Here is a 27,882-nt window from a genome sequence, read left to right on the forward strand (position 1 = left end):
TCCCTCTCTTCGGAAGTTTGGTTCCTGAAAAAATAGAGAGAGAAATGAATATGTACTGATTTTTGTTTTCTTTTAACATTTTCCATTTTCCACTTCCTTTTTCCACCAGAATTCTAGAAGTTCTTTGTTTTTTCTATTTCTTTCTAGCTTAGTTCATCTCCATTTATGTTAAAACCTAGCCTCCAAGCTAATTTAACCAAGTTTCCTTCCTTTTCCATGTCATCGTTCCATTTCCATGTTTTCCTTATTTTTAGGGTTTCTTCACATTTTAAAATTAAATGTTTAGTTGTTTCATCTTCTTTCAAACATAGTTGGCATTTTTCATTCACTTCTTTAATTTTTTTCAATCTTACCCCTGTGTCAAGGCTCCCTGACTTGACTTTGAAAAGTAAATGCTCCGTATGTCATTGTCCATATAATTTACTTTCTCATAACGCTTTTTGTATGTGTATATTCTTTTTAAACTGCTCTTTTAGAATACTCCTTCATACCATTTTTCTTGTGCTATTTCTCTAATTTTTTCAATGTTTTTTCCCATATTTTATAACTCTCTTTTCTATGCCAGAGGGTAGCTTGATCATATTTTCTTTCTAATTTCCTAACTCTCCTAAACAATTTTGTGTTATTCGCTTTCCTCATATGTTTAATGGCTTATGCACAATTTTTACTAATCTTGTTTCTTCCATAAATTTTAATCTTCCAAGATATTTTATTTTCCACATAACTTCTCTTTTTTCAAATTTACTCCATCAAATCTCTCCTGTTATTTTTACATTTGTATTTAATTTTCTTATTTGATTTTGTACTTGTTGTAAAATATTCCTGGTTTTATTCGTTAAAGTTACTACTTCATTTGCATTTGTTAGCGCCGGTATTTCTGTTTTTTAAGTATTCTTAACACCTAATATCTTTTATTTGAAAATATTGGTTTATTTTTTATAATTGCTCCATATTTTTTTAGTTTATTGTTCAGTTTTCTTCTCGTGTTCAAGTAACTATTTTCTTCCTTCTTCAAGTGTAATTCCTAAAAATTCTATTTCCTCAGTCCTGTTTATTTCTATGTTCACTGCTTGTATATTCTGATCTTCCATGACTCCACTAAAAACCACGAACTTGCTTTTTTCTTAATTTATTTTTAAACCAATTTCTTCTCCTTTCCTAACTACTGTTTCTAGCATTTCCTTAATGGCCCCTATATTACTACTATCCTAGACTATCGGAGGGCGAGTATATAGCTTGTCGCTCAATTTTAATTTGTAACAATTTAATCTATAAATTCATATTTAATGTGATAATTTCTTTATTCGTGCAAATGTATATAATGTATGTATAATTTTAGTGTTGTATTTTGTTCTCAATAATATCAATATTTATATTTTTCTTTTGTATTTCTTTAATATATTTATGTTATGATTATTTCTTGTTTAAAACAATGAGATTTTGTGCATAATATTGAAGCTGTAGCAAATGAACAGTACATTGGAAGTTAAAAGAATAAACAATGTAATGTCTTATGAGTTATTCCAGTCTCATAACATACATCTTTGTTAACCTTCTTCTCAATTTTGCTCAAATAATTTTGATTTTGTTAATAAATATCTTTATGGCTAAAACGGACTTACAGTAAGATATAGAGACCGTACTTCTGACGTGCCCTATAATCGACGATATAATATATAAGAATATAGTTAATTATGACCATGTAACGTGGGTTCCTGTCATCACGGCATGGCGCGTCCTCCGGTTGCGGATCGAGGAGAAGGCCTCTAGATATAGAGGTTGGCTGCGAATATACTTAATAAGCAGTCGCGGACAGCCGGCTAGGAGTGCTCCTCCAGCTTTGGGGTTTGGGTAAGGCTAACAACCTCATTCCGTAAAAAAAAAAAAAAAAAAAAAAAAAAAAAAGCATTTGTTCAGAAATATTCACAAAAGCCTCGGACAGGGACTGATAACTTGGCACGACCTCAGCAAAAGAAAATGGACACGAGATTTAGAATTTGGAATATTAGAAGTCTTTGTAAGGCAGGCGCGTTAAAATGCGTAACGAGTGAGTTACAGAAATACAGGATGGACCTAGTAGGAGTTCAGCAAGTTAGGTGGGAAGGAAATGGAGCTGTGAATTCCGGACATTTTACGTTCTTTTACGGGGAAGGAAATAAAATTCACCAGTTAGGTACAGGATTATTCGTCTACAAACGAATATTACCAGCAATTAAACGGGTTGAATTTGTTACTGACAAACTTTCTTTTATTACCCTTAAGGGACGGTGGTGTGATATTATTGTTTTAAATGTACATGCCCCAACTGAAGACAAGGATGACGATATAAAGAAAGTTTTTACAAAGAAGTGGAACGGATATTTGACCAACTCCTGCGATACCATATGAAAATTCTATTAGGGGATTTCAATGCGAAGATAAGACGAGAGGATATTTTCAAACCGATTATAGGGAACGAAAGTCTTCATAAGGAAAGTAATGACAACGGTGTTAGACTCGTAAACTTTGCAACATTCAAAAATCTAATCGTGAAGAGTACAAAATTCTCACATCGCGACGTTCATAAATACACTTGGACATCACCAGACGAAGAAACACATAATCAAATTGATCACGTTTTAGTAGATAGAAGAAGGCAATCTAGCATAACTGATGTCCTGTCCGGGCTGATTCTGACACTGATCACTACCTGGTAGCAGCGATAATACGAGAGAGATTATCGTTGAATCAAGGTAGTATTCATTTTCCGAAAACGGAGAGATTCAATTTAAAGAAATTAGAAGAGAGCATGGTAAGAGAGGAATACCAGATGGAAGTTTCGAATAGATTCTCGGCTTTAGAAGACTCGGAGTGCACTAGTGTTGAGGATACCTGGATTGAAATTAGAGATAGCATTAAAATTTCAGCAAAAGAAAAATTGAGACAAGCGAAAATACGTAGGAACCAAACTTTGTTCGACCAGGAATACATTAAATTAGCTGAGAAGAAAAAACAGGCAAAATTACGCGGGCTACAAAATCCGAATGAAGTAACTACACAAAATTTCGCAGATGCCACGCGGGAAACTTCCAAAACTTTTAGAACAAAGAAACGATTTTTTGAAAGGTAAAATTAAGGAACTTGAAGATAATAGTAAAAATAAAAACATCCGGACATGTATAAGGGGATCAGCGATTTTAAGAAAGGCTATCAACCTCCTTTAATATATATCGTGCTTATATATTAAAGAAATCGAACGGTAGAGTTCTCACTGATACAGATAGCATCGTAAATAGATGGAAATATTCCTTTGACGATTTGCTTAACAAGCAACCAAAAACTAGTGTGCGTGAAGGAAAGGAGATACACACCGCAGAACCGCATATTCCAGAAGCCAACCGAATAGAAATAGAAACAGCTATAAAGAAATTAAAGAAACACAAATCTCCGGGTGTAGATGAAATTCCGGCCGAGTTAATTTTACCTGGAGGCGAAAAATTGTGGAACAAGTGCACAAACACATCCTCCTTATCTGGAACAAGGAAAAATTGCCACAAGAATGGAAAGAATCAATCATTGTTCCAATTCACAAGAAAGACGACAAAACTGACTAATAATTATCGACGCATTTCTCTTTTGTCAACATCCTATAAAATCATTTCAAATATTCTATTAGCAAGATTGACCCCATACGCAGATGAAATTATTGGAGATTACCAGTGCGGATTTAGACGAAATCGATCATCTATCGACCAAATATTTGCCATTCGCCAAATACTCGAAAAAAAGTGGAAATACAATACCCCGGTACATCAACTATTTATTAATTTTAGAAAGGCGTACGACTCGGTTAGGAGAGAAACATTATACAACGTTCTTACAGAACTTCGAATACCGAGAAAGGTAATTAGATTAATTAAGATATGTTTAAATGAATCCCAAAGTAAAGTCAGGGTAGGAAAATTATTGTCCACGAGCTTTCACGTCGAAAAAGCCTGAAACAAGGAGATGCGTTGTCGCCATTATTATTTAACTTCGTTCTGGAATACGCTATAAGGAAAATCAAAGATAGCAACCAGGGCCTAGAGTTGAACGGTATTCAGCAGGTTATTGCATATGCTGATGATGTAAATTTAATAGGGGATGATAAGAGAACAATAGAAAGAAATGCAGAGATCTTATTAAACGCTTTAGTTTTAATCTATAGGTTCGACATTTTTTCTTTTCCTACATTAATTTTTGTTTCTGTATCTTTGGTCCAATTAAATTTTCTACTTTCTCTATAATATTTCTTGCCTTCCTTTACATTTGTGACTTCGGCTGAGCATTTTTAATTTTTGTTTCTAGAGATTCTTAGGTTTGTTCATTTATAAATTCTTTTTCTCTTTCTGTTTCTTTACACCTTCTTTATTCAGTCTTCTAAAAATAGGTTTGTTTTAATCTTTATTTATTTATTTTTGTTGAGTAATTCCTCTTGCCCTCTTGATCAAATAGTTCCATTGTTATTAATCTATGATCACTTCGTACACTGTAAATACCCTCTTCATCAACATCTAATTTTTTATACAATTTCCTATTTTTTCCACTAACAAGAAAGTAATCTATATTAGTAGCTTTTTCTCTTATGAAGTATGTCTTCTTGACTGGCGTTTGTCTTGTGTTCATTATTGCTAAAGTTCTCCACTAGTGAATATAAAAGCTGCCCAGTTTTGTTTATTTCTCCTTCCGTTTCTATCATATGTGCATTTAAATCTCCTCCTATTATATAATCTACATTTTCTTTTCTTATTTCATTTAAATCTTCATTTAAGCAATTATAAATTTCCGTGATCCACTATAGATTATTTTCCAGTATCCAAAATATTACAATATATTTCTGGCTTCCAATTATTTTCCGGTCTACATAAAATTTCTTTTTTCAATTTTACCTTTATCCGTAAATCATCATTTATGACCTTGGTTTTGCATCTTAATTTATTTTCTATGATACTTTTTTTTATTTATTATAAATCCAACTGCTCCTGCTTTAACATCTCCGGTCTTTCTATTTCTTTCTTCCCAATAGACAATAAACTGAAATATGATTTAAAAAATGAAACAAACCCTAATTAAATACAGTATATACCCAGTAATCATACCAGATCTTCTTGAAAATTAGGGATGATTAACATGGATCCGAGTTAAGTACCGTTTCAATAACGATATATGATAGAGAAACTTCCTATTTTGGAATTCACTGAGCAGCGAGACCGTTTGTTTTATTCAGAAAGGAATCAATAACTACGAGCCCAATCCATAAGGGTGACAAATATTTATTAATAGCATTTTTCTTAGACGAAAAAATATGAGAGCGGTACAGCACTCTGTCTCCTGTGAAAGCAACTGGAGTTACTCCTTTATTGTAAATACGCTTTCGTTCATTCCACACTTTTTCCATGTTGTGAAATACCTTAGGCCAAATATCCTTGGCCTCTTGAGCTACAATTAAGTTATTGGAATATTCCCACCTAGCTATTAAGGGTTGAGTTGAGTTGATTTTTTGGTGGGGGGTTAATGTGGACCTACTGATTAACGTGGAATGCGGACCACACGAGCTCCCGCCGGGAATCGAATCGGGTCTCACATAGCTATTAAGGGATCAATGGTATATCTTCGCATATATAAGGAAATCTACTGTATCCAGTTCAGAATGAACGAAAGCATTAATGCCAAATTGTAATTCTTAAAAATAACTCGACCATTTGTCTTATTTGTCAGTAAAATTACTTCGTTTTCATGACCTGCACATAACATTCTACGGCGTTCCCACCAGGAAAATATGCTGAACTACGTATATGTTTAAAGCCTAGGTCATCCACTAAAGACGTAAAAGTGTAGGCTAACACGTAAAGTATGAGGCCGTGTATCTAGTGAGCGAAAACGCAAAACCAAATTTACAAAAAAGTTACATAATTCGCGATAGTGTGTAGTATTATTGGTCTTCAGCGGTGGAATTAAATGTAAATAACGTGTACCGTTATCAAGTACTAATAACACATAAGAATAATCAAAACTAGGTGTAACGGGCCCCGCCAAATTAGCATAATTGTGCCCATGTGAATTTATAATATTCCTATATTAAAGCTCCTTAGGTTTGACTAGTCTAGGTTTCAAATTTTGACGAGTATGACATGTGATTACGAAATATTTGATATCCACCATCATATTCGGCCAAGTGAAGTGCCTATATATTTTAAACAATGTTTCAAAATAGCCAACATGATTGCCCATTAGGCGAAATACATGATGGTAAATCATGATCATGTTTTCAAACATGAGAATAACAATAATTTATACTCAACATTTATTTGTTCGCTGTTAAAGCATAACATTTTCTATCCAAAAAATACCCAACTTATTACCATCATTTGCTGCTTGTTGATATATGAAATCTTTTCGTGTCATATTTATGTATGTATGTATGTATGTATGTATTTTAATTTTATTATCTCTTTTTTGATAACTTTTAACCCTTTGGGGATCTCATGGTACATTTTGTACCATGGACGTGTTTCATGGTTCATTGCGTTATTTCTCTTCTATTTATGCTTTTTCGTCCGGGTTTTTTTCTTTTGTTGTTGTTTCTCAAGTCCAGAGGCATTGTAGAAGACATTACGTATGGTTTCAGACCGTCCTGCGTCCAGACATAGGAGGTGATGACGTCATAATCTTAAAATATATTTTTTCCCTTATTAAGCCTATGTTCATTATTTTTGGCGGGCTTATATTTTCACGTAGAAGATTGAAATTTTGCACAAATATTCAGTCCGCCGAGTAGTATTTACGAGATTTTTTTCGATTTTGGCGTTAAAACAGGGGGGATCCAGAGGGGCAAAGAGTTGAAAAAAGGGATATTTTTACCCCCAAAATCCCGCATTTCGCCATTTTCCTGCCTTACATACATGATGAAGATACGGGATGACAGTGAGTCATACCGTCTGAAAGGCAGTTCCATTCTGAAGAGAATGACCTTCGAATTACTATTCTAGGGTAATTAGGAATGTCTCAGGGAATTTTTAAAAAATACAGTTCTATATAGGGAAAAATGGGACATGGGCGTTATATTTTTTTTGGCGGGCTTAATTTTGCACCTAGAAGATTGAAATTGTGCATAAACATTCAGCCCACCCAGTAGTATTTATCAGATTTTTTTCAGATCTCTACATTAAAACAGGGGGTCCAGAGGGGAAAAAGTTGAAAAAAGGGATTTTTAGACCCAAAAATCCCGTTTTTCAGGATTTTCACGCCTCACATACATGATGAAGACATGTGAGTCATACCGTCTGAAAGGCAGTTCCATACTGAAGAGAATGACTGTAGAATTATTATTCTAAGGTAATTAGGGACGTCTCAGTGAATTTTTATCAAAATATACTTCTGTATAGGGAAAAATGGGGCCTTGTTGGTACATTTTTCTGACGGGTTTAGTTTTTCCTGTAGAAGATTGAAATTTTGCACAAACATTCAGTCCACCGAGTAGTATTTACTAGATTTTCTCCGATTTCTGAGTAAAAATAGAAGGTCCAGAGGGGAAAAACTTGTAAAAAGGGATTTTTAGACCAAAAAATCCCGTATGTCGTCATTTTCCCGCCTTACATACATGATGGAGACACTTGAGTCATACCGTCTGAAAGGCAGTTCTATTCTTAAGAGAATGGTGGGCGAAACATGACTCTAGGGTAATTAGGGATGTCTCAGGAAATTTTTTTCCCTGAGATCATGGTGTTTTGAGGTAATTTGGGGCACTGTGGGAATATTTGATAAAATTTTTCCGGCCCTCACTATTCCAGATAGAAACTTAAAATTTGGTACACACATTTAGTTTACTAACTACTATTTATCAAATTTTTTTAGGTCTCTACATTCACACAGGGTGGGGGGGGGGGGCAGAGGTGCCCAAAGTTTGACAAGTTCCCTCAAAATTTTCCCTTTGACATCAATTTTCTCTCTCTTGGTATATGGTATGAGCATGCAAGTGATACCATCTGAAAGCCAGCTCTATTCTTAAGAGAATTAGGTATGAACCATGATCCTAGGATAAATAGTGACGGTCAAGTAGCTGCTTGACTGAAAGTCTAAAAAATGGCCCAAAAAGCCAGGATCCCGAAAGGGTTAATATTTCCATAGACTAAAGCCAATTCCTGCAAAGTACATAGAAAATTTTTAGCATAAGCATCCTCGTCCAAAGATTCACCTAACGCAATATACAAATTGGTGTGATATATGCGGGTGAGAAAGTCTGGTATCAAATTCAGCCCTGAGGTGATATGTTCAATTTTAATATTAATTTTGAAGAGTCTCTGAATTACGTTGCGCAATATTTTCTTAGGATAGGTGTATGAAATTCATATTGTCTGTAAATTTCTTTACCAAGAACTGCTGAAATCTAATCACCGTTTTAAATATAATAAAGCAGTTCCAATTCAAAGATCGCACGATTAGTGTCAGCCTTCTTTAAAATAGTGCGTGATTCATATATATAGAATTCTTGTTTGTATCCATTCCCGCTTGTATTCATTAGCTTCCTTTAATTTTGCATATATGGGCAGCTTCATATATATATAATTCTTACTTGTATTAGGCCTAACTATCTAACAGAGGATTGTGTGTGCTTTTAGCATACAAAATCTGTTTTGTAGCCCATCAACATGCACGTAAGTTGTCATTTTATACCATTTTTTGGGGCATGCAGCATGAAAAGAAGAACGTTGAATGTCTTAGGGAATCATGTAGAGCAAGGAAAGGGAACGACATATTCATATATTCGAATTTGATGATCTATGGTAAACTTGCACCAACAGTACTAGATGATGATCTTCCATAACGGAAGCAGTACTATTATATTAATATATCGGTAGATGTGGAGTTCCCCTAGAGCTACTATACAGGGGGCGCGGTTGCTCAGTGGTAGAGCATCCACCTCCGGTGCTTGGGGTCCATTCCAGATCGCGCCGTGTGTACTTTGTGGTGGACAAACACCATGTGCGTGAGTTTTCTCGGGGTTCTTCCGTTTCCTCCCACATTCTTCATTCCACCAATTCACTCATTTCTCATTATCTCCGTGTTCTTTAGCCTAATCGGCATACCGTGAGACATTAAACTTCAAGATTTCATTTCATTTTACAAGAGCGATATGGCACATTGACCTCAAACGGAGCCAATCAACTCAATTTACTATGAAAATTTATCGCCTCCTTTGCTCCGCCAAGGTTCAAACACTCTGCACTGGATGAAAAACAAATATGAAAATAGGTGTGTCCTATAAGAATAGAAAGTCACTAATAGTATAAAGGATTTTGCAGAGAAAGATTTTTTAAAATATTCACATATGCTGTTCTATACTTTTTCTTAACGCATCAAGCTATACATGATAATGCAGAAGAATTAAAAGAACACATTTACAGATTGCCTATTATATCCTAATCGTAACTATATATATAACTACATGAACTGACTTAAATTAAAGGAGTATTTTCGGTTGAAATGGAAAGTTGAAATTTGGCATGATTGTAGCTTTCCAGACCTAACCTACAGGAAAGTTTCCAAAAGTGAATATTTTTAATTTTTAAGGGGCCTAAGAAGAATGAAGAAATCCTTATGTTATTTAAATAGGCATTTTCTTGGAATACAAAATCTTCTCTTTTAGATAAATGAAATAGGTAAAGAAACTTAAAATTCGGTAGAATTGTGAGTGTAAAGTTGTGAGACCGTAGGCTGAGCAAGTGTGGGGATGTGGGGGCGGAGCCCTCAGCTGAGAAAGTTCAGGAAATATGAAAAGCAAATACAGGAATTTCACTGTTGATGCAAACGCGACCTGCATAAGAGATGTGAAGCCATAGTCCGAGCAAACGCGGGCCATGGGGACGTATCCCCTAGCTAGCCAAAGGCTATCTTGTGAATATAAAATGATATAGAAAATGATATAGAAACATTTCTGCAACCTGCCACACATTTCAACCTCTAATTCCTCTCTCCTTCTCTATGTATTAATAAGATCAGAAGGCAGAAATATTTTAAGTAACTATAAATTACATCTCTCATATAAAGGTATAAAGAACCCTACTGACAAAGGGCTATAAAAGTATTACTCATATAACACCCATGTCCTCTGATTATCAATTTCTGCAAGGATTGACTACGTCGTATGGTCAGAAAACAAACTGTTTGAAGTGAAATGCTAAAACTGCGAAAATCTATTAGTTTGGTAACCCATCTCTAATACTTTGTTATCCCATAGTACTCCCTATCGCTCATAGGTGGCACTAGGTGGCAAGTGGAAAATATTAACAAATATTTCATAAGAGTATAAAATTTATAAAACAAATCTCGATACTACGTAACAGCTTTAAAAATTCCTGTTGGACAAGAAAAGGTTTCTTCAATATGATGGGACAAGTTTTCTAAAAGTTGAAAGTTATTGAGATTCTCAAAATAATACATGTGAGCAGGACCTTTGTATACTGGCAGAACGTCAACGGCGAACATACTTTCCCAGAGCTTGCTCTGAAGCGTTATCAAGTGCATGATAACGAGTTTTGAACTATCCTTCCTGTTCCACATCCTGAGCTTCTTGTCTGTCTTTTTCTTGAGATCTTCTCGTCAGACTTATTCAGTCAAGGGCGGTCGGATCTACGGATCGAACCAGAGGGGTTGCTCCACCTGGACAGCTATCCATACGGGTTGTCCTACCTTCATCATCTCATTCATCACAATCTCATTGGGTAGGGTCATGGCTAATTACTGTTCCGGTCTGCAAGATGGCGGACCCACATGCTTCGGGTGGACCCATAGTGGACGGTCGACACGCTAATCTACCACCTGTTTTTCTACCTTCTCCCTTCTCTTCGGCCACGAAGGTGGTCAAGCGGAAGGATACGGGTAGTAGACAACGCACTCAATCGGGCAGTTCAACTGCTTCTACGACATCAAACGTTTCCACGCGGTCCAGATCACCACGAAGCAAGCAACTATATTCTGATACTGTAACGCAGCCTCGCCATCAGGCGAAAAAGCAGCATCGAGATAAGCCATTAGATTCTTCGGATATGGATGCAGCCGATGACCACACTGCTAATGAAACCAACCATACTCAGTCATCATTCATGAACGATCACATCTCTCCGGATAAGCCCTGTCTTCACTCATTTCTTCTTCAGCAATATGATACAAAGTTCAGCAACGAAAAGTTCATCACAATTCAACTCCGAAAATATCTACCTAGCATATCTTTAACAGAAGTCATTAAAACCAGGAACGGATACATCTTCAAATCGCAAGACCCACAATTCGCCACTACAATCCGGAATAAGGCTTCATTCGAAATCTTCGGCAAACAGGCTATCCTCACCTCCCTCAGCTCACCTCGACGCAAACAAGCACCTCCCCCTAAACGACCTCCACTACTCTCAGTAGTGATTCGAGGAGTTGACCCAACCTACAGTGATGAGGAGATTCATGAGGAACTTCAATACGAAGGACATATCATCAGCAAAATCATACGTATTCGAAACAATTCTGGTCCCACTTACATGGTACGTGTCCTCACTTCATCTCAAGACACCATCGATAACCTCCTCACGGCAGGGGCACTTATCTATAAACGTAAACATCGTGTCGAACCATCGCGTTCTTCTCCACCTTTGCCTCTCCGGTGTGAAAAATGTCAGGTATACAACTCTCATCATACTTCTCAGTGTACAAACTCTACTGTCTGCGGTTACTGTTCAGGGCCCCATCAAACTCGCATCTGCCCAAACATGCAACAGCCTCCGAAATGCCCCACGTGCAATGATCAACATCCCGCATATAGTTATAAATGTAAAGGCAAACCTACAGCTCAAGAATCTCATCCAGAGCTTGTTGTACCTTTACGGGCAGCAGAACAGACCGCTTCTACCAACCGCACCGTTGACGACCCTGTCACCGTTAGCAAACTACTTGAATTCATTGCTCTGACATTACAAAATATCCATCCATTCCAACGTCAACATGTTCTTCAACATATCATTAATTCCGCCAAATCTACTTTTCATGTGTCATTATACGCTACATACTCCAACAACTACGTTCACTTCCACACCACCAAACTCGAAACAGCAGTATAATTCTATCAACTATGGATATCATTTTCTTATTTCTCAATATCCGTTCTCTTCTTAAAAATAAAGCAGTATTTGAGACTCTCTTACTGGAAGAAAACGTTACAGCATTTCTGTTAAATGAAACCTTTCTGAAGCATACTACTTCCTGCACTATTCCGCGCTACACCTTATTACGTCATGATAGTCTCATCCCAGCAAACAGAGCTAACGGAGGCGCTGCGATAGGTTTTCGTCATTCAATTCCATTTCGATCACACCAATGTCCTGTATTACATATCCCCGAATACGTCATCACTACCTTATATTTCAAAAATATCGCTCTTACTCTGGCCACAATCTACATCCGCCCCGGCCTTCCCATTCCTCACGACTTTTTTTCACATATCTCTCAAACATATAAAAACTTTATTATTCTTGCCGACATCAACCTTCATAGCCGTTCTCAAGCAGAACGCGATAACTTTACGGACTTCATTACAGTCCAAACCAGCGGCACTCTGCTTGCACTACCGTCCCCAACTCGGCCCATCAGTAATACTACACCGGATATAGCATTGGTCTCCAACACTCTCATCAACCGTTGTACAGTAACTGTTCTGGACTTAATGGGGAGCGACCATGCGCCCATCAAACTCACTTATCATTCCAGTCTTACTTCTCCTACAACATCACCTTCACCACGTCTGTCACCACGTTACGATAAAGCTGATTGGTCATCGTATCGCTCCTATATATCAAATGCACTGGCAGAATACGAATCACCAACTACACAAGAAGAACTCACGCACCAGGTTGATACAATCACCACCGCAATTCAACAGGCTTCCTCTCTATATATTCCACAGTCTGAATCCATCCCATATCGGCCGAAACTTCCACCACAATATCTGGCTATTGTTCGTCGCTCACGTCAGTCATATCGAGAATTCTTGCGCACCCGAAATCTTGAAGCCCTACGACTTCATCGTCAACTCCAAAGAACAGTTCATAACTATATTTCGGCTTATAAATTACGCCAGTGGGTGAAAACCTGCAATCATCTTTCCGACACAGCTCATCCTACCCTGTACTGGAAGCGCTTCAAGGCACTCTGTGGTAAACACACCAGGACCCCATACCCTCTTCTACTACATGATGCTCCACTTCATTCAGACACAGATAAAGCAAACGCCTTTGCTGACTATCTGCAGGGAATATTCACCCCATCCGAGTCGGACACAACAGACATAAATCATCCAGTCGATCAATTCAATCTTAACACTAGATCTTTGCAACCGAACGACACTCACGCACTTCCCGACCATGTTCTCACTCGTCCTATCACAGTTTCTGAAATCTCATCTGTCATCCAGCGAAAACGAAACACTGCACCTGGTTTTGATTCTATTACTTACAGACACATTAAAGAAAGTCCTATAGCATTACTTACACTTTTGGCATTTATATATACGTTTATACTACGAACAGGATTTTTTCCTACCGACTGGAAAGTGTCTAAAACACTTATGTTCCCCAAACCTCATAAGCCTCCATCGAATGTCTCATCCTATCGCCCCATACAGTTAACATCTACATTCAGCAAAATATTCGAACGAATACTTGTAAAACGCCTACATCCTTATTTACTCGACCGCCAACTACTTCCATCACACCAAGCCGGTTTTCGACCATCATTTTCAATCAACGATCAACTACTCCGCCTCACAACTCTTATCACCAATCATTACAACTCCATTCAACCCTCCGTTCTTCTGCTCTTTGATCTCGAAAAAGCATTTGATAAGGTTTGGCACATAGCACTCATATTCAAGCTCATCAAATTAAAGTTTCCGATAACCTATGTACGCATTATTTACAACTTCCTAGCATGTCGCCTCTCATACATTGCCATTAATGAGCAGCTTTCACATCCTGTTTTTCTTATGTGTGGGGTCCCTCAAGGTTCTGCTCTTTCCCCTCTCTTATACATCCTGTATGTTGCAGATCTTCCGCAGCTGCCTCCCGACGTTCACCTCTTCCAGTATGCTGACGACACTGCTTTCCTTGCTCTAGGCAAAACCATCCAAGCCATAAACATTTCATTACAAGCCGCTATAAATCGTTTCACTCACTGGTGTTCTCTATGGAAGCTCAAAATAAATTCCTCCAAAACTCAAGCCATCGTTTTCGTTCCACCCCGTAAACGTACCAAAGTTCATCGTAATCCATCCCTCCTATCGCTCACTGTCCATGATACACTCATCACTCCAACTCGCACTGTCACATACTTAGGCATTATCTTCGATCACCATCTCACCTGGAAACCGCATCTCCAAAGTGTCAAAACTAAAGCCTACAACCGTCTGAACTTGCTCAAACGCCTAACCGGTACTACCTGGGGTCTTCAAGCCAATGTTGTATTGAATACTTACAAAGTCTTCCTTAGACCAGTTCTTACGTATGGCTTTCCGGCTTGGATTTCCGCTTCTTCTTCCTACTATGCCAAACTAGCAATTTTTGAACGACACGCATTTCGTATTGCCTACCGAATCTCTCTGCCCAGTCCGACTCGTGATCTCTATTCCTTGATATCATTTCCTACTCTCCGCTATCACCTTGAAACACTCCGTTTAAAGTTCATCACTCAACGTTACACACATCATCAACCTCTTCTCTTTGACACAATGCATCACCTTGCACTTCACTCTGCTCCCGCTAGATACCATTATACCCCACTTCATCTTCTGTTTACATTATACTGCTACACCGTACCACCAGACCACCTTGATCGACAACTCCTTGACGACTATAGCTGCATCTTCATCTCCCTCATATTTTTCCATCATTTTGTGCACAGTGATTCCATCATTACTAACAGGGCTCACCACGTTCTCATCAGCCTAGAGCAGCCCCTAGGCAGAAGATAAGCGCATTTGTCTCTCTAACATTCCTTATAATGTGTTGTGGCGTCAAGTGCACCCCATTTCATCTCTCATCTCCATCAGTGCTTATGATTTCTACTTTGTATCTTAGTTATACCCTACTTTCGTCAGTTCTTTCTGTATTGTTACTTGTTCTAAGTTCCTTTTTTACTGTATTATTTTCGCTCTTATATATTCTTACTTTAGATAGTTTGTAATTACCCGTTTCTTTTCCGTATTCTTTAATTTACTGTATGATTATTTTGATACTTCGATAGTTTTGTACAATGTATAGTTCCTTCTACCTCTGCTGATGTTTATGATCGCAAAGATCATGAAGACCTAATATTAATAATTAAATGAAATAAAGTTATTAATAAAAAAGCCCATAGCCCATCCATCCTTTTCCAAACTCCTACTAGACCTATAACTTCCCTTCCCTAAAAGAGGGTGTAGCCCTCTGACAGGTTGCTAGCCTAAGGCTAGCCTTAAAAAAAAACGGCGAACAATACTTTCCCAGAGCTGTGCTCTGAAGCGTTGCTAGTTATATGGTAACGATTTTTGGAAAAACCTTCCTCTTCCTTATCCTGGGCCTCACTTTCTGTCTCTTTCTTACGAACCGTCTGTTAGACTTATTTAGCCAAGGGCAGCCGGATCCACAGATCGAGCCAGGGGAGTTGCCCCACCTGGACAACTATCCAAACGGGTTGTCCCACCTTACTCATACTTCACATCACATTTCACTACTTCATTGTTTCGGCTCACGGCTCTCCATTATGGCTGATCCTCCTGCGGTGGATGAACGTCATCACGGTCTTCCTCCTGTGTTTGCCATTCCCTCTGCTTCGGCTTCGAAAGTTGCCAAGCGGAAGGATTTGAGCAACAGACAGCATACACAGTCAGGCAGTTCTACTGCGTCTACAACTTCTAACGTCTCCACGAGATCCAGATCACCACATAGTCAACAGCTCTATGCTGATTCCGTTGAACAGTCTCGGCACCCAGCAAAGAAACAACATAGAGATATTGTCGCCAATACTTCTGACATGGAAGCCCAGCCGACAGACATTAGTCGTTTATCTGATCTTTCTTCATCCTCACCAACTCATCCGATACTTCACTCATTTTTGCTACAAAATTTTGATTCAAAGTATACTAACGAGAAATTCGTAACTATCCAACTCCGCAAGTATCTGCCGAGTGCTCCTTTGTCTCAAGTCATCAAAACACGTAACGGCATGATACTCAAATCATCGGATCCTAATTTCGCCATACTCATTCGAAATAAAGCCTCATTTGCGATCTTTGGCAAGCAGGCTACGATTACATCCCTCAACTCCACCAAACGTAAACAAGCGCCACCACCAAAGCGATCTCCACTTCTTTCAGTTGTTATTCGTGGAGTCAACCCCTCTTACACCGATGAGGAGGTTCAAGAAGAACTTCAGTATGAAGCGCATACTATCCAAAAGGCTGTCCGAATTAGAAGCAATGCTGGTGCCACCTATATGGTGCGTATTCTTACATCCTCCCAAGACACTATTGACAATTTGCTCACCCATGGAGCATATATTTATAAACGGAAACATCGTGTTGAGCCCTCTAGGTCTTCTACACCTTTGCCGCTACGATGTGAAAAATGTCAGCAATATAATTCACATCATACATCAGCCTGTCCAAATCCGACCGTTTGCGGCTTTTGCTCTGGACCTCATCAGACTAGAGTTTGTCCTAATATGGCACAGCCTCCGAAATGTCCAACTTGCACTGATCAACACCCAGCTTATAGCTATAAGTGTAAAGGCAAACCTCCCGCTCAGGAGTCCCGCCCTGAACTCGTTGTTCCTCTGAAAACTGTCGAGTCATCTACTTCCACTGACAACTCAGTTAACGATCCCGTCACGGTTAGCAAACTTCTTGAATTTCTAGCCCTAACTCTACAAAATATTCATCCTTTTCAACGTCAGCACGTCCTTCAACAAATCATAGCTGCTGCGAAATCTACGTTTCATGTCTCATTATACGCCACTTATTCAAATAACTACGTTCACTTCCACACAACTCGACTCGAAACATCTGTGTAATCGTATTCAACATGGATATCGTTATTCTGTTTCTCAACATTCGCTCTCTTTTTAAGCACAACGTGGTATTCGAAACACTCTTGCTAGAAGAAAACGTCACAGCTTTTCTCCTTAACGAAACCTTTCTTAAACCCACTTCATCTTGTTCTATTTCTCGGTACACTTTACTCCGCCACGACAGTCATATACCAGCCCTCAGAGCCAATGGTGGAGCTGCAATAGGTTTTCGACACACCCTCCCTTTTCGATCACACAAATGTCCTATCTTGCATCTTTCAGAATATGTAATCACCACATTATATTTTCGTAATATCGCTCTCACTCTTGCTACCATCTATGTGCGCCCCGGCCTCCCTATACCTCATGACTTCTTCTCACACATATCAAATACTTATAAACACTTCATTATTCTGGCCGATGTCAATTTTCATAGTCGTTCACACGCTGACCAAACTTCCTTTACTGACTTTATCACAGTCCATACTGCAGGCAGTATTCTCAATCTTCCTCGCTGTACTCGCCCTATCAGCAATACCACTCCCGATATAGCAATTGTTTCAAATACCATCATTAATCGTTGCACTATAGACGTTCTGGACTTAATCGGCAGTGATAAGGCACCCATCAAGCTTATATATCATTCTGGTCTTACTCCTGCAAAATCCTTACCTTCATCACGCCTATCATTCCGTTATGACAAAGCAGACTGGCCTCAATATCGTTCCTATCTTGAAAATACCTTGATCGATTCCGAACCCCCTACCTCACCAGACGAACTTACACAACAGGTAGCTCTCATAACCACTTCAATTCAACAGGCATCTGCACTTTATATCCCTCAATCTGAATCTATCCCATATCGTCCAAAACTACCACCACAATATCTAGCCTTAGTCCGTCGATCACGTCAGTCTTACCGCGAATTTCTTCGCACCAGAAATCCAGCAGCTCTCAGACTTCATCACCAACTTCAACGCACGGTCCGCAACTATGTTTCTGCTTCCAAATTGCGCCAGTGGGTTAAAACTTGTAATCACCTATCCGATACAACTCATCCTACTCGCTACTGGAAACGGTTCAATGCCCTCTGTGGCAAACACTCGAAAACTCCATATCCGATTCTTTTAAACAATACGCCATTGCATTCTGACACCGAAAAAGCTAATGCCTTTGCGGACTATCTCCAAACTATTTTCACACCCTCCGAATCAGATACCATAGGCACCAATCATCCAGTAGATCAAGTTGATCTTAACTGTCCTTCACTTCAACCTCATGTCTCACACACACTTCCCAATCATGTTCTTACCACTCCCATCACAGTATCAGAAATCACCTCTGTCATCCAGCACAAACGCAATACCTCACCAGGCTTCGACTCCATCACTTATCGGCATATTAAGGAATGCCCCGCTACACTACTCACTCTTCTGGCATTCATTTATACGTTCATATTACGCACAGGTTATTTCCCTACAGACTGGAAAGTATCCAAGACCCTCATGTTTCCCAAACCAGCTAAACCACCATCCGATGTTTCTTCTTACCGACCTATTCAGTTAACATCTACTTTCAGCAAAATATTCGAGCGAATTCTTGTGAAACGCCTACACCCATATTTCCTAGACCGTCAACTGCTACCGACTCATCAAGCTGGTTTCCGTCCCTCTTTCTCTATTAACGATCAGTTACTTCGTCTCACAACCCTCATAACAAATCATTACAACTCTATTCAACCATCTTGTCTTGTCCTTTTCGATCTTGAAAAAGCTTTCGACAAGGTTTGGCATATAGCGTTAATTTATAAACTCATTAAATTTCAAATTCCGATGGCATACATTCGCATCATTTATCATTTTCTCGTCTGTCGCATCTCTTACATTGCCATTAACGAACAGCTATCTCATCCAATTTTCCTTATGTGCGGTGTTCCTCAAGGTTCTGCTCTTTCCCGATTATTGTACATCCTGTTTGTTGCCGACCTTTCACATCTTCCTACCGACGTCCATCTGTTTCAATATGCAGATGATACAGCCTTTCTTGCTCTTGGGAAAACTATTCAGCATATCAACCTCTCACTCCAAATAGCCATCGATCGTTTCACCCACTGGTGTTCTAAATGGAGACTCAAAATTAACGCCACAAAAACTCAAGCTATTGTATTCATACCACCCCGTAAACGCACTAGAGTCCACCGGAATCCATCTCTTCTGTCACTTCATGTGCATAATACGCCCATCATTCCCACACGCACCGTTACATACTTAGGCATCATTTTCGACCATCATTTAACTTGGAAGCCTCATCTTACTCATGTTAAAACTAAAGCCTATAACCGCCTAAACCTCCTCAAACGACTCACCGGTACAACCTGGGGACTCAAAGCACACGTTATTCTCAACACGTACAAAGCTTTCCTTCGACCCATTCTCACGTATGGTTTTCCGGCATGGATCTTCGCTCCTTCCTCATACTACCAGAAACTATCCATTTTAGAAAGACATGCATTCCGCATTGCCTTCCGCATTTCTCTCCCCAGCCCTACCCGTGATTTATATTCCTTAATATCATTTCCTATACTCAGCTACCATCTTGAAAGTCTCCGCTTAAAATTCATCACTCAACGCTACACTCATCACCATCCTCTTCTGTTTGAAACTATGCACCATCTTGCACTTCACTCATCACCTGCACGCTACCACCATACTCCACTTCATCTTCTCTTTACACTATATTGTTACACAGTCCCTCCAGACCATCTCGATGTCCAGATCCTCGAAGACTATCGTTTGCATGTCCATCTTCCTCATCTTTTTTCATCCTATGCACAGTGATTCCATTTCACGAACAGGGTTCACCACGTCTCCATTAGCCTAGAGCTACCCCTAGGCAGAAGATAACCTCATTCGTCTTTCTAACAAACTTGTGTTGTGGCGTCAAGTGCAATTCACCTCATCTCTCATTTTCATCAAGCCTTATTTTTCTCTTCCTTTGCTTTTGTCTCTTGTATTAAATTTCTCACACTCATTATATAGTATTTTCTACTCTAACTGATTATGAATATGTTTTCTATCCTGTCAATGTGTATGTGATTGTGATTATATATGAATGTGTTTTTACATCTATTTCTATATTATAAACCCTGTTGTATTTTTGCTCATGTTTATACCTTGTTTCTGTTCCAGAAAAACCGCAAATATGTTTATGATCGTAAAGATCATAAAAACCTTTCCAACAGTATGATGAAGATAATAATAAAGCTTAATAAATAAATAACACAGCCCATAGCCCAACAACCTATCCTTCACTACCTTAGTGATCCTCTCAACTCCCTTCCCTAAAAGAGGGTGTAGCCCTCTTAAAGGTTGCTAGCCCATGGCTAGCCTTAAAAAAACGGCGAACACATACTTTCCCAGAGCTTAGCTTTGCTCTGCTCTGAAGCGCCACTAGAGCATAGTGACGAGTTTTGTAATTTCCTATCCTCTATCCTGGTCACTGAAGCTTGATCTCTGTGTGTATCGGTTGAGAGACTGATCTAGCCCAACTCATCAGATACCTACGCAGCTTGATAGCCTCTTTGGCCCACCTAGACCACTATCCAAAAGGGTGGTCTTCTTCAAACCTGTAACCTAGACGACCTTCGCTATGGCTTCTGGACAAGGTACTGGTCATACTGGACTACCCCCTGTTGTTGCTCAGGGACCTTCTCTGACGGCGGCAAAGATCGACAAACGAAAAGCCCGCCAAGAGTCAGAGCCAAGCAGTCCAACGGCTCACTCTACAACAGCTGTTACCTTTTCTGCTGCACTCCAGATGACACCTCCAACCAAACGTCATCATACACTGAGTGAGTCCTCGTCTGAGTCTAACAATATGGATATCGAGATTCCTGGAAGATCATCTAAACCAGTAGTCCATTCTTTTCTTCTTACCAACTACGACGTTAAGTACCATGATTTAAAGCAGATTTACTTACGTCTCCTGAAGTACGTGCCACGATCGGATGTTAAACAGCTAATACCTACTAAGAACGGTATTATTATCCGATCGACAGATCCTAACATGGCAACCACTCTCCGTAACACCTACTCGTTCGAGATCTTTGGCACCTCAGCTAATCTCCAAAAGCTTTCCTCCAACCAGGCGAAGCAGCCTCCGCCTCCTCGCAAGCCTCCAGCTCTCTCTGTTGTAATACGAGGAGTAGATCCCCAGTTCACGGATGCCGAGGTCGCTGATGAACTTAAGCTAGAGGGTCATTCAATCCTGAAATGCCTTCGCATAAAGAACGCATCCGGACCTACTTATATGGTCCGAGTTCTCACAAACAGTCAAGAGACCGTGGATGACCTTCTTAGCAATGGTGCTTACATATACCTGAAAAAACATCGGGTGGAACCGTCTCACTCACCTCCGCCTCTCCCTGTACGTTGTGAGCGATGTCAAGCTTATAACTCCCATCACACTAACGACTGCAGGAACCCTTTCAAATGCGGGTACTGTGCAGGTCCCCATTCTACCAAGTCTTGTCCCAATCTCAGTAATCCACCGCAATGCTCGACCTGCCCAGATCAGCATCCTACATACAGCTATAAATGTAAGGCCAAACCCGCTGCAGAGGTGCTAAAACCAGAGCTCACTGTACCTATACGCATTCATAACACAGATTCTAGTACTCCGCCTCCTAGTTCGGCACAACAACCGATCACAATCGACAAATTTTTATCATTTCTCACTGTTACCCTGCAAAACATACATCCATTTCTTCGTCAACATATCCTCCAACAAGTACAACTCGCTGCTAGAACTATTCTACATGTCAACTTCACCGGCACTTACTCCAACAACTTCGCTCATTTTCATTCTACAGTCCATGAGTCTGCAGTCTAACTTCTTTCCCCATCTATTCACGTCATTTTTCATTATGGCAGTACATTTTCTTTTTCTGAACATTCGATCTCTACCAAAAAACAAGCCTTTGTTTGAGCAACTACTTATGGAGGAACACGTTCATTGTTTTCTTCTCAACGAAACATTTCTTACTCCTAAAATCTCATGCAAACTCTCACCCTATTTCCTTCTTCGACACGATAATACCATTCCCACTCGACGTGCAAATGGTGGCGTCACTATTGGTTTTCCGCACTCTATTTCACATAGAGTACACGCTACTGGAGATACATCACTGCCAGAACATCTTATCGCTACTCTATATTTCAAACAATGCTACGTCACTGTTGCTACCATATACATACGACCAGGCCATCCTATTCCTCTAAGTTTCTTCCAATATATTTCTGACAATTTCCGGACCTATATCATAATGGCCGACATTAATTACCATAGCCGCTCAGATAATCAAAAACGCACCTTTTGCAATTATATTCAGACTCAAACGACGGGATTTATTCATCCCATTCCTAAACCGACTCGACCGGCTTCAAATACAACTCCGGATATAGTCATAACATCACCCAATATTCTCTCCAAGCTCACTCTTTCTGTGCTTGACCCGCTTGGGAGTGACCATATCCCAATTAAAGCTACTCTTCAAAATACAAGTCCACTTCAACCCGCTCCGCCTATAACTCCCAGCATAGTGGCTCGTTTCGACCGTGCCCGTTGGCCTAACTATAGGGAATACCTTTCCAACAGGTTAACACCTTTATCTGCTCCAACTTCAGAGTCTGAACTATACGCCACTATTACTGAGATCACTGATAGTATTCATCAGGCGTCCTTGCAGTATATCCCTCAGACTACAATTGATCCCTATAGACCAAAACTACCGCCACAATACTTACCTTTAATACGTCGTTCCCGCCGACTGTATCGAGATTTCACTCGCACGGGCAATCTGGAATCGCTTTGTCAACATCGTCAATACCAAAGGGCAGTGCATAATTATCTTGTAGCATACAAGACCAGAAGCTGGATAAAAACCTGCAATACCCTCTCTGATACAGCGCATCCAACTAAGTACTGGAAACGCTTTCATCAGCTCACTGGTAACACCACTCGCCCTTCATATCCACTCGTTCTCAATGATACGCCATTACACTCTGACCTGGACAAAGCCAATGCCTTCGCTGATCAACTTCAAGGTGTCTTCACGCCTATTGGACCTGCCCTCTCAGCTCGCACTCATCCTACTGAACGGCTCAATCTCAACTCACCATCACTCCAACCTCATGTTGATCATCTTCTACCCGACAATTCACCATTGACAGCTCCTGTTACAGTCACCGACATTATTACCACCGTCGCTCGTAGACGCACCACCGCTCCCGGGCTAGATTCTATTACGTATCGCCATATCAAAGAAGGGCCATACATCCTCCATTATCTTATGTCTCTCATCTTCACGTTCACCCTCCGTACTGGTTTCATCCCTAACGACTGGAAAACATCTAAAACTCTAATGTTTCTGAAACCGAACAAACCAGCTTCATCTGTGTCTTCTTATCGCCCGATTCAACTCACCCTTGTTTTCAGTAAAATACTCGAACGGATACTTGTCTCTCGCCTACACATACATCTCGCTGATCATAACCTAATTCCCTTTCATCAGGCCGGATTCCGTCCGAATTACAGTATTAATGATCAACTACTTCGCCTGACCACGTACATCACTGCCCAGTTTAATCAATCTAAGCCTTCCTGTCTTGTCCTTTTCGATTTAGAAAAGGCTTTCGATAAAGTTTGGCATCTTGGCCTTCTCTATAAACTCTTTTCTTTTCGACTGCCACTGTGTTATATTCGCTTCATCTACCATTTTCTTTCAAGTCGCCTGACCTACGTTTCCATTAATAATGTTCACTCTCACCCTGTATTTATCCATTCTGGTGTTCCTCAAGGCTCTGCTCTGTCCCCGCTTCTTTACTTACTATATGTAGCTGACTTCCCTCCTCTCCATCCAAATGTCAGCCTTTTCCAATATGCGGATGATACGGCTTTTCTGGCAACGGCAAATACCATTCAACGCATCAATCACATTCTTCAAACTGCCATAGATGCTTTCCTTGAGTGGTGTGATACGTGGCGACTCAAGCTTAACGCCAATAAAACTCAAGCCATTATCTTTCTACCACCAGGCAAACGCAGTCGGGTCCATCGCAATCCATCCAACCTCAATATTGAGATTGCAGGTACACCACTTGCTGCTAGTCCCACAGTCAAGTACCTGGGCATCACCTTCGATTCACATCTGAAATGGTCTGCGCATCTGAAAAGTCTTGCTCTAAAAGCGACCAACCGACTGAACTTACTTCGACGCCTAACTGGGACTACTTGGGGACTGAAACCTAAAATCCTACTTAACACCTACAAGGCATTTTTACGTCCCGTTTTGACTTATGGCTTTACAGCCTGGCTTTCCGCACCCGAGTCATACTACCGCCGACTCCAAATTCTTGAGCGCCACGCCCTACGCCTTGCCTTCCGAAGTAAATTACCCAGCCCTACCCAGGACTTATATGACAGAACACCTTTTCCGCACATTCTCTATCACCTAGAAGACCTCAGACTCAGGTACATTACAAAGCGATTCCAGAATCACCATCCATTGCTCTTTGATGCTATGCATCACGAAGCCTCCCTCCGCAAACCTTCAACAATTCTCCGGCATTCTCCACTCTCTCTACTGTTTACTCTGTTCCACTACGTTCTCCCACCAAATAGTCCTGACTTTCAACTTCTTGAAGACTTCCTCATTCCGCTCCCCCCACACTTCATCACTCCATCTCATGTTGCACAGTGACTTTCCCGCACTAACAGGGCTCCCCTCGTCTCCATTGCGTCCAGAGCAGCCCCTGGACAGAAGATAACAATCATTCGTCTCACTAACCCTCTTCTCTGTATTGTGTTGTGATGTCAAGTGCACCTCATAGTTTCATTTTCATTTTTCACCGATGCTCTGCTCTCTCCAGTGTCATGTTGAATTGCTGGCCAGTGTATATTTCCCTTTTCCAGACCTAATCATTATGGTTAAAGGCCATAATGTCCTTTAATGATACCGAAGTTCAGATGTAATAAAGTTAATAAAATCTCCTTTGCCTGACGCCAATGGTCCAACACCTACAGTTCCTGTCAACTCCGCATCCCAAATAAAGGGCGTAACCCTTTGGGTGGGTGCTAGCTGCGGCTAGCAAAAAAAAAACAACGGCGAACTAACGTGTTCCGTCTGGTAGTTTTATTTTTTTAAGAAGCGTAGTGTGGGTATTGTATGCCCTCGCTTCTAAAATCTATTGAATGTAGTTGGAAGCGAAAAGTAATTAATTCATTGTAATGTTTTCGTGGATTCACATTGTCATGTACACACGTATTATGATCATAAGTTGAATATTGGATATAGCTTCTCTCTCATACAGCCAGTTACTTGAATACCGTTATCTAAATACGTACCTTATTTCTTTTCTTTTTTTTTAAGTTTCTGTGAACCGTTGCACCATGAATAATATTGAGTAATATGAGCGATATTTTAACTCGTCTATATCAAGCACCGAAATTTTGTTTTCTTTCGCTATTATATATAAATAATACGAGAACCGGTCCTTCTAAAGGGGCCCATGCACTATCAGTTTAACTGAAGGAAAACCTGACGGTGACATTAGAACTGAAGGAAAAACTGTGCAAACTAAAGAAATTCGTTCAGTTCTTCATGCTGTTGTTGGGACTCAAGAACGGTTATTTTGAACTGAACAAAGGAACCGTCTTTTGCTACGATAACTGTGCTGTTACCTGAAAGAAAGAGTTTTGTCAGTTCAAGTCCTGTCATAATGGTAGCTAGTAAAAGTCAGGCATTGTTGGCTTTTATTGAAGAATACCATGTTCGTCCCGAACTATTGGACATGCAACATGTACGTTATGCGAATAGATATAAAAGAGAGGAGTAGAGGCGTAACTTCCCGGGTAGTGATGGGTAAATTCGCGGGAAAATATTTTTCCGGAATATTCGCTGAGAATATTCCCGGGAAGATTCCCAAAATGGGAATTTATCAGGGATTTTATGTACATTCACAAAGAAAATGGCATTCTATTACTATATTATGATTTCAAAGTTGAATAGAGTACGCATAAATGTATATTTATTTACAACATATTCTATCAATTAAATATGTGTGACAAAATTATATAGTAAATTATGTAGTAACAGTTTAAATTTATATGTAAGTGGACTTGGTCAACTTCACTCTATTACTGATTTTATAAACACATTAAATTTATAAATGTTATGAACCAATTATATTGGGTTAATGCTAAAAGATACATGTCTCACCAATTTATCAACATTTGCGCATACATATTTATGTTCACAAAATTTGCGAGATACTTATTTATCTTTATATTTTATCACGTAACATTGCCATACACGACCTTTCATTCTAATTATTTGTCGAAATTTGATACGTTAATTCACATGTAAAAGAAGTCCGAGTACCTCTTCAGAAATTCGGGTCAGAGAGAGGAGACAGATCGGCGTCTATTACTAATGGTGGTTCGGTGTTTATTAATAGTACTTCATCTCTATTTCTATATAATTCTAAATTACTTTGAAAAATGGTTCCCTTTCATGATTTGTAAATTAGTACTTTGCTAATTTTGGCTGCTCTTTAGCATTGGGGTCAGCTTTTGCACCTACTTTTTTGCGATATTCTATTCCGATGCGTTTGTTTTATGATTTCATACGTTAAATTACGTTACCAACTTTAAATTCAGACAGCATTGCAGAGCGAGCGTTAGCGAATGAAGGTGGGTTAGAGCCCCGCATGGCACGTTGTTTTCTATCTTCGTTACCAACAATTACATTCTTTTCTTACATAAATCACTTCTAGTTACCTTTCCGTTTTGTATAAATCCCCTACTGCCTAAAAAAAATAAAATAATAAAGAAGGTGTTCCATATTTTCTTGACTACTTGAACATCACTGTCAACTCATTTCTTCCGTACATCATCCTACTTTTTGCTAGTTTTAGCCCCCCAATACTAAACAATTACTTTAATTTTTAGTGCAAATGAAAATGGAACTTAAAAAATCATATTGTTAGTTATATAACGTATCGTCAAATAATTTTAAATTTTTTAACCTCCAAATTCTTTAAAACTTAGAAGTAAATCATAATATATTAAAATAAAAAATAGTCATATGGTTCTTATAATTTGGAAGATAAAGTAAAGAAATGAAAATAACTTCTTTCCCGGGAATTTATAGGCAAGGGAGAAAACCCGGGAATATTCCCATTTTTTAAATTCCTTCCCACCGGGAATATTCCCACTGCTCATAACTAGGCGTAACTACTATAGCGCGAGACCCCACAATGCGTGAGGGCCCCATACTTCCAGGAGGGACCTTCACCTTAGCCTCCTAATAGATAGAACCAACATACTTTCCAGTTTTATACTAGTCTTCAATATTCTGCCACTCTCCCTTTTTTTCGGCTATATCCAGAGCCGTAGCTAGAGATTTCGGCGCCCCTTACATACTGAACAAGCTTTTTCTTGTTTTTCTAACATATGAGAGAAGCAGCTTTTGTTATTCTCCTACATTGAATATTTATCAAGCACCTTGGACAGACCATTGCAACAGCTAAAAACGACCATAATGTATTCTTCTACAAATAATAGTTGTTTTCAAGAGGCTAATTTTGGACTTTTTGTTAAACTTGATAAAAATTACGTATGGTTGTATACAAATCTACTTGGAGAACAGTTATGGAAATTTACATCTTTCCATACTATTGATAAGAAATGAAATTTTAATACATTAGATACTATGGTCTTTAA

Source organism: Thermobia domestica, chromosome 16 (genome assembly GCF_964235325.1).
Source record: "Thermobia domestica chromosome 16, izTheDome1.hap1.1, whole genome shotgun sequence".
Lineage (NCBI taxonomy): Eukaryota > Metazoa > Arthropoda > Insecta > Zygentoma > Lepismatidae > Thermobia > Thermobia domestica.